Raw genomic sequence first — 9659 nt, forward strand, 5'->3', positions numbered from 1 at the left:
GTGAGGCAAAGAAAGGGTTCTTGCCACTCTCACATGGTATAAGGCTAAGCGAGACTTAGAGTCCTTCGACATCTGATGAGCGAAGCAGGATGAGTAGGATTCCGTATGCCTCGGCAATCGGATCCATCATGTATGCCATGATATGTACATGGCCCGATGTTGCTTTTGCAATAAGCCTGACAAGTAGATACCAGGCCAACCCAGGTGAGAGTCACTGGGCAGTGGTAAAGACTATTTTGAAGCACCTGAAAAGGACTAAAGAGATGTTCCTAGTTTATGGAGGTGAGGAAGAGCTTGTCGTAAGAGGTTATGCCGATGCTAGTTTCCAACCCGACAGAGATGATTGTCGATCACAGTCCGGATTCGTGTACGTCATGAATGGAGGAGCAGTGAGCTGGATGAGTTCCAAGCAAGATACGGTGGCCGATTCTACTACAGAAGCCGAATACATTGTGGCTTGTGAAGCTGCAAAGGAAGGTGTTTGGATCCGGAACTTTCTGGATGATCTTGGTATTTTCCCAGCCTCGATAAAACCGTTGGACCTTTATTGTGATAATTCTGGTGCCATCGCACAAGCCAAGGAGCTGAGGAATCACCACAAGGTCAGACACATAGATTGGAAATATCACCTGATACGAAAGATCGTAAAGAGTGGTGATGTAGAGTTATGCAAAATTCACACGGATGCAAATGTTGCGGATCCGTTGACTAAGCCACTTCCACAACCCATTTCTTTAGGACTCCCATGAACCTCTCAAAGGGGAACATATTGTGTAGAAATACGGACCCCAGAATGACAATCTCGTCGACTAGATGAACTAGGACGTGTGTCATGATATTGAAGAAGGATGGTGGGAACACCAGCTCGAAACTGACAAGACATTGCGCCACATCACTCCTTAGCCTTGGTATGATTTCTGGATCGATCAGGAATGCACATAGCTTCACAATGGCTAATCGGACGTTTTTCGATAGAAGCCCCCTCAATGCAACCGGAAGTAGTTGCGTCATAATCACGTGGCAGTCATGAGACTTTAGGTTCTGAAACTTTTTCTCTGGCATATTTATTATTCCCTTTATATTCGACGAGAATCCAGTCGGGACCTTCATACTGAGCAGGCATTCAAAGAAAATTTCTTTCTCTTCTTTCGTAAGAGCGTAGCTGGCAGGACCTTCATACTGCTTCGGAGGCATGCCGTCTTTTTCATGCAAACGTTGCAGGTCCTCCCGTGCCTCAGGTGTATCTTTTGTCTTCCCATACACGCTCAAGAAGCCTAACAGGTTCACGCAAAGGTTCTTCGTCACGTGCATCACGTCGATTGAAGAGCGAACCTCTAGCTCTTTCCAGTAGGGTAGGTTGAAGAATATAGATTTCTTCTTCCACATGGGTGCGCGTCCCTCAGCGTCATTCGGAACAGCTAGTCCGTCAGGACCCTTTCCAAAGATTACGTGTAAATCATTGACCATAGCAAGTACGTGATCACCGGTACGCATGGCGGGCTTCTTCCGGTGATCTGCCTCGCCTTTGAAATGCTTTCCTTTCTTTCGACATTGATGGTTGGTCGGGAGAAATCGACGATGGCCCACGTACACATTCTTCCTGCATCTGTCCAGGTATATACTTTCGGTGTCATCCAAACAGTGCGTGCATGCATGGTATCCCTTGTTTGTCTGTCCTGAAAGGCTACTGAGAGCGGGCCAATCGTTTATGGTCACGAACAGCAACACCTTTAGGTTAAATTCCTCTTGTTTGTGCTCATCCCACGTACGTACGCCGTTTCCATTCCACAGCTGTAAAAGTTCTTCAACTAATGACCTTAGGTACACATCAATGTCGTTGCCGGGTTGCTTAGGGCATTGGATAAGAACTGGCATCATAATGAACTTCCGCTTCATGCACATCCAAGGAGGAAGGTTATACATACATAGAGTCATGGGCTAGGTGTTGCGATTGCTGCTCTGCTCCCCGAAAGGATTAATGCCATCCTAGCTTAAAGCAAACCATATGTTCCTTGGGTCCTTTGCAAACTCATCCCAGTACTTTCTCTCGATTTTTCTCCATTGCGACCCGTTAGCGGGTGCTCTCAACTTCCGGTATTTCTTATGGTCCTCACTGTGCCATCGCATCAATTTGGCATGCTCTCCGTTTCTGAACAGACGTTTCAACCATGGTATTATAGGAGCATACCGCATCACCTTCGCAGGAACCCTCTTCCTGGGGGGCTCGCCGTCAACATCACCAGGGTCATCTCGTCTGATCTTATACCGCAATGCACCGCATACCGGGCATGCGTTCAGATCCTTGTATGCACCATGGTAGAGGATGCAGTCATTAGGGCATGCATGTATCTTCTGCACCTCCAATCCTAGAGGGCATACGACCTTCTTTGCTGCGTATGTACTGTCGGGCAATTCATTATCCTTTGGAAGCTTCTTCTTCAATATTTTCAGTAGCTTCTCAAATCCTTTGTCAGGCACAGCATTCTCTGCCTTCCACTGCAGCAATTCCAGTATGGTACCGAGCTTTGTGTTGCCATCTTCGCAATTGGGGTACAACCCTTTTTTGTGATCCTCTAACATGCGATCGAACTTCAGCTTTTCCTTTTGACTTTCGCATTGCGTCCTTGCATCGACAATGACCCGGCGGAGATCATCATCATCGGGCACATCGTCTGGTTCCTCTTGATCTTCAGCAGCTTCACCCGTTGCAGCATCATTGGCCACATCGTCTGGTTCCTCTTGATCTTCACCAGCTCCCCCCGTTGCAGCATCACCGTATTCAGGGGGCACATAGTTGTTATCGTACTCTTCTTCTTCGCCGTCTTCCATCATAACCCCTATTTCTCCGTGCTTTGTCCAAACATTATAGTGTGGCATGAAATCCTTGTAAAGCAGGTGGGTGTGAAGGATTTTCCGGTCAGAGTAAGACTTCGTATTCCCATAATTAGGGCATGGACAACACATAAAACCATTCTGCTTGTTTGCCTCAGCCGCTTCGAGAAATTCATGCATGCCCTTAATGTACTAGGAGGTGTGCCTGTCACCGTACATCCATTGCCGGTTCATCTGCGTGCGTTATATATAATTAAGTGTGTCAAAAACCATTACAGAACATCATGAATAGATAATTAAGTGACCAAATTAATATAAGTTCATCATCACATTAAAACCAAAGTACATACATAGTTCTCATCTAATAACATATAGCTCTCCAGAGCATCTAATTAATTAAACCATACATTGAAACTATGTAAAACATTTCAATGCGAAAACAAACGCGATCATAATCGCAACCAAGGTAACAATTGATCCAACGGCATAATGATACCAAGCCTCGGTATGAACGGCATATTTTCTAATCTTTCTAATCTTCATGCGCATTGCATCCATCTTGATCTTGTGATCATCGATGACATCCGCAACATGCAACTCCAATATCATCTTCTCCTCCTCAATTTTTTTTATTTTTTCCTTCAAGAAATTGTTTTCTTCTTCAACTAAATTTAACCTCTGAACAATAGGGTCGGTTGGAATTTCCGGTTCACATACCTCCTAAATAAATAAAATCTATGTCACGTTGGTCGGCATAATTTTCATAAACAATAAATGAACCAATAATTATAAAGATAATACCACATCCGAATCATAGACAGGACGAGGGCCGACGGGGGCGGATACCAAAACCATCGCACTATATAAGATGCAATAATAAAAGTAAGAAAATGATACAAGTATCTATCTAAACATACAAGTAAGAATATTTTTCCTTTCAGATGAAGATAAGAATAAGAGGCTCACCACGGTGGTGCCGGTGATGAGATCGGCGCGGGTGATCGACGGCGGTGAAGACGGGGGCGGGGCGTGACGGACCGCTAAACCTAGACAAATATTGACGAAAATGGAGCTTGGAGGTCGAGCTTGGAGAGGAGAAAGCTTAAGTAGTGTGGCTCGGGCATTCCATCGAACACCTTGTGTGCATAGGAGGTGAGCTAGAGCACCACCAAGCCCTCTCCCCCTCAGCCAAAAAAACAAAGCAGTGTGCTCTGCTCTTGCGCGAGGGGGCATATATAGACACCACCATTGGCCCCGGTTGGTGGCATGAACCGGGACTAAAGGGGGGCCTTTGGTCCCGGTTCATGCCTCCAACCGGGGCCAATGGTGGTGGGCCAGGAGCCAGGACCATTGGTCCCGGTTCGTCCCACAAACCGGGACCAAAAGGTCCAGACGAGCCGAGACCAATGGCCCACGTGGCCCGGCCGGCCCCCTGGGCTCACGAACCGGGTCCAATGCACCCATTGGTCCCGGTTCTAGACTGAACCGGGACTAATGGGCTTACCCGGCCTGAACCTTTGCCCCCTTTTCTACTAGTGTTGTTGTGATTATATCGCTTGATGCTACATTATAAGTTAATAAAAAATGCTCTTTGTTGAAAAGCTCGAACTGCAGCCAAGGAAGGCGAGGAGACGAGGCACATGACACCTAGACCGCGTCACGAACAATGTGAGACACATAGACAGCTGAGTATGAGCAATTCTACGTACAAAGTTGAAATATCAAACAAAGCACGATTTATTAAAGAAGGGAGTAAAAACCACACATCCGATCAACAACAATCTAGGACCAAGGCCAGCTGAAGCACTTCATACCCAAGGAAATCAATCATCCCAAGCATTGGCGAGCATGACCCGACGAGTTGTCTCCTTCTAGTCGTTGCGCCGTGCTGGGGTCCAATGCGGTAAGCCAGGGCTGAAGTGGGCGGACACGACACACGAGTCGAGCAGCTCAATGACGGGCGGGAGAGCGACGCAGCGGGGCACCTTGTACTGGTTGATGGACGCGCCGCAAGAGATGGCGTAGTCCATGAGCTCCTCGAAGGTGCCGGGCCGGACGACCCGAATCTCGAGCGGCCCGACCGACCCATCCGCCACCCGGCTCTGCCTGTAGACCGCGTTCAGGGCCTCCTCCATCTCCAGGCAGCACCCGTCGAGGGTCTCCTTGCCCACAGCCTCGTCGCCGGTGGTCAGCAGCTCCCAGTAGATGACGTAGTGCCCCGGGATGCGCTTGGTGCACGCGTGGCTGGTGTACTCCGCCACGGACGCGCAGTGCGGCCGGAGCAGCTCCGAGGCCCGCTCCACGGCGCGCTGCAGCTCGACCTCGTCGATTTTGTCGGACTCGACGGAGAGCAGCACGTTCTTGCGGCGGACGAACGTGAACCGCGGAGCGGCGTTGTGGTAGCCCGCCACGCGGAGCACGTCGCCGACGCGGTACCGGTTGAGCCCGGCGTAGGTGGTGATCACCACCTCGTACTCCCGCCCAGCCTCCACGCGGGCGAGGTCTACCAGCCGGGCCGCGTCACCTTCTGGTGCCACGGCCTCGCCTGTGGTGGTGTCGTCCACGGGGAGGAACTCGAAGTAGGCCATGTTGGGCATGATGGTGTAAGAAACGTCGGTCGGGTTGCACAGCGGCTGAAGATTGATGCCGAAGTAGCACTCGGAGGACGCGTAGGAGATGGACACCAACGGCAGGCCGCCGGTGTAGTATTCCAAGGCCGGAAGGCCGTCGGTGTAGTATTCCAAGGCCGGACGATGGCCTCGAGGTACCTCGCGTTGGGCCAGATGCGCGGGATGATGCCGGCCCATTCGCCCGTGCGGCATTCGTCCCGGACGAGCTGGGCGAGCTCGGGGTCCGGGCGGCGGAGGATGCCGGCGACCGCCTCGCGCACCGACGCGTCGCTCACGCACGGGGCGAGCGTGCCGGCCTCGATGTCGGCGGCGAGCTGCTCCCAGTTGAGCTGGAGGAAGCGGATGGCGCGCAAGAGGCCGGAGGCGAAGGCGGCGCCGACGCGGAGGACGTCGTGGCGCTGGCACAGGCCGCACACCATCTGCGCGTACATGCTTTGTGACGTGTCGGCGCAGAGCACGGCCGCCCTCGGGCTCGTGTGGTCGCGCAAGGGGCCCTTGAACTGCTCGCTCTTGTAAATGCTTGTCATCATCGGCCACGCCGTGAGCCCGCCCGGTGTTTTGCTCTCCGACTTGACGAAGAGAAAGTAGAGCCCCTTTCCCTTGTCAAGCCCAGGGAAGTGCCTGCACATTCAGCACGTCCATCACTCTCTGCTTTTGCATGGAAATGAGGGCTACAGTATAGATCAGTGGACTTACAAGTTCATGAGTGCCTTAAGGAGGCTGAAGGGAAGCTGGCGTCGGCGGCCCTCCTCGGCGGTGCTGGGAATCAGCTTGCGCTCGCCGCCGGAGGTGCCGGAGCTGGTGAGGAAGTCGGAGACGGGGTGCGTCGACATGATGGGCGACCTGTCTCCGTTGGCGATGCGCTGGATGTACGGCTTCAGAGCGTCGTACGACACCACCGGCACCTTGTCCCGAAAGGTGGCACGGTCGGTGGGGCCGCCGCAGTCCCTGAGGTACTCCGTTGCGGCGTTCCGGGAGAGGATCTCGGCCAGGACTCGCTCTTGCACGGAGTCCACGTTGGAGGTCATCTCCTCGATGAGACGGAGGTTCTCGGCGTCCTTCGCTTCCGCCTCCGACGCCGTTGTAGACGAGGCTGGTCTCCGGCCGGCCGTCGCCGCCGGCGCCATTTGCTCACCCCGGAACACGTACTGGCAACGATAGCTCAGCGCTAGGAGCTACAAAACGTATATGTACTATGCTGTGATTGGTCCTTGAGCTTTCTCTTCTATTTATAAATGGGTCATCGGTCTCGAAATCAGGTGGCGATGAATTAGAGATCGTGATCAGTACAAACCACAAGAGTACACTATGCTGCTAACCTGACACGATTTACAAACCGACAACATATATGGCAAGCATGTGCGGGAGGCGACTTGAGGCACCGACACCATTTTTTTGTACCTTCAATTTTGAATCGGTTATATTTGTTAAACCCAAAGTTTCATATGTATATTCGTGTTTGTTATGACGAGAACTTTGAAATAAACCATTTTTGAATACGTCTTAACAGTTGTTTTAAAAGCTTACCAAGCTTTAACTGCTGGAAGTTGACGACAAATTCATCAAGGTTTAAAAAGTAAAACTTAAAACCATGCAGGAAACCAAACGAGTTTGTGGACCGCGAAGCAATCATGTTGTCGGCACGGCTGGGCATTTGCGTGCCTCCGCACCTGCATGCCCCAATGAATTACTGAAGCATGTGCAACTTGTGGATTTTTTTTTGAAGCACCAACCGTAAAACAATAGTTTCACGGTATATTTTCATTAAATAAAGGCAACTTGTGGATATCTGGCCCCAAATTTTGCTTATGTGGCACTAAGTTGTTCTCCATCGTTTCGGCTTTACATAATCCTTTGGCTGAGTACCCGTTGTCTTCTGCTCCGATCATCACCCTCACACCGGCTTTTTTTACTGGCCATCGGCCGGACCGTCCGTCCGGATATTTATGAAGGGTTTTGGGTGCCTGGCTGTAGATGATCTTCTGGGAGCCAGTTGGATGACTTATCTTTTGTCCAGACACCGACAGCCCACCTGGGCATTTGGAGCGAGGATGGGTCCGATTGTAGATGCTCTAAGAGATACTATTGTAAAATTTGCCTTCTTGGTAAAAATTGAACCAGGTACCACATCATTGTTGCATTAACGACGATTGACGTACAAAGAATTTTTAAGGTAGAAAGTGACAAACATGTGTGTGGCATTTACCGCCGCCCAATCGACTGGTCACTTGACACTTTGACAGTGAGCTCGATCGGCCGCCCAATCTACTGGTCACTCGACGTAAGGGGCATCTCTAGCTTAGAAATCTCGTGGAGTTGTCATGTGTCACGGCTCGATCTGCCGCCTAATCGACCGGCCACTCAACAGTGAGATCTTCTGGGCAAGCGCCAAGACGCGGACAGGGTCGCAAAGTGCTAAACCTACAGTGGCCGAGAGTAGTGACGATGAAGACAGCCGTGTTGGCCCAAACCCGACGCCGAGTACTTTCCGGCGACGGTGATACGACCGACTATGGACGATGACGAACAAACTTTGCCGACAATCTCGACGAAGTGCTTTACGTCGATACACACCGTAGTGCAAAGCTAGCTTGTACTAGCTAGTCTGCTCCTAATCAATCTTTCCGTAGGCAACACCAAAATCACACGTACGTGCACGGCGGCCAGCCGGCCGGAAACAAACGCACGCACACAAGTATTTGGATGATTGCCACAGGCCCGTCTCGAGCCTGGTGTATTGCTTTATTGATCTCACGGTGGTGTTACAAGTCCAGGGGTACGTACATATATATAGTACGAAAGCTAAGCTATCTAGAGTAATACTACTCCTAGACTAACTCTGACTCAAATACTAATTGGATACATGCTCGTACATGACCCAAACACCGCCAGCTGGGAGGGTATGTCGGGTTTACTTCCAACACGTTTAACACATGGGGTCCATGGCTCGGGCATGGCATGTGCGGTGGTGTTGTTGCCGCCAAAATTCTCTATTCCCAGCACCAGCACGTGTCTATGCACAGTAAGAAAGGGCATCCAATGAATCATATTGAGCTCATAGTCTGGCGAAACCAACTCTCACACGTACGAATTTTTATTTGAACCGGATGCAAAACATTTCAAATTAAGTGGTGAATATGGAGAATGTTTGTGCCCTTCGTAGCAGGCTCCTACTCCCTCTGTTCCTAAATATATGACGTTTTGTTAGTTTACAATTTTTCTCTTCTTTTCGCACTGTTCAACTTCTCTCCATATATGGAAACCCTTCCGGTTCTTCTGCCTCACATGCCTAGTATAGAAAAAACACGTTGTTTATTGCTCACTTGTTGGCATGTATTATCATACCGAAAGCTTTGCTAAACGTCAAAGAGGCCACATGGCAGCTGACTGTGAGTAGTCCTACGTACAAAATTAGAAATGCACAAACTTTCTTTGGGTAGAAATGCATGCTTCAGCCAATGCAATCAAAATACCGATCTGATGGAAGAGATTTAGCAACACATTTATACGTCAACACTACCACTCACGTGTGACGTAGAGCATCTCTAGCAGACCCCGCATAATGCCCCGACCCGCAAAATAACCGCCAAAATACGGGTTCGGGCGAAAAAAGCTGCTCGATCAGACCCTGTATCAGGCCGCGGCATGTAAATTTTTTTGTGGGGCATGGCAAAAGTTCACCCTCAACCTTTGGATTCACAGGTTGGGAGGCCGACCCGAGCTCGCCCCCTATCTACAATGAGATTTGGCGCGAGTGTGACGCCCTGATAATCATGCTACAGTAATCCCAAGCTAATGATGCCACGTCACCTCCATTTCTATGATTAAACTCACGTTGATTCGAACCCGATTCAAATTCAAATTTAAAACATAGGCAAACAACAAAAGTTTCCAAACTTTAAAGCTAAAATGTTCGGAGTGAACTAAATAATGCAGCGGTAATTATGGTGGAGAAACCAAACTTTGATAAAGTGTTTAAAGGCTCTAAGATAATTAAAACAGTAGTTAAAACAGTTAAATACATGCCTATTGAATTTTATAAAATATTAAACTATTTTATTTTCGGTTGGGAATTAAGGTGGCAGTAGTATATTTATAAATACAAATTTAGGTGCTAGTGTTTTTATAAAACTATAATAAAAGGGAACTTAAAATAAAACAGAAAAGAAAATATAAAAGAGAAAAACTAAACACACA

At 49.3% G+C, this 9659-nt stretch overlaps 1 pseudogene; it reads right to left on the reverse strand.

Moving 5' to 3' along the window:
* Positions 1-4545: 4545 nt before the first annotated feature.
* Positions 4546-6613, reverse strand: LOC119359070 (annotated as a pseudogene).
* Positions 6614-9659: the final 3046 nt, after the last annotated feature.

This window comes from Triticum dicoccoides, chromosome 2A, assembly GCF_002162155.2.
Source record: "Triticum dicoccoides isolate Atlit2015 ecotype Zavitan chromosome 2A, WEW_v2.0, whole genome shotgun sequence".
NCBI classification, from domain to species: domain Eukaryota; kingdom Viridiplantae; phylum Streptophyta; class Magnoliopsida; order Poales; family Poaceae; genus Triticum; species Triticum dicoccoides.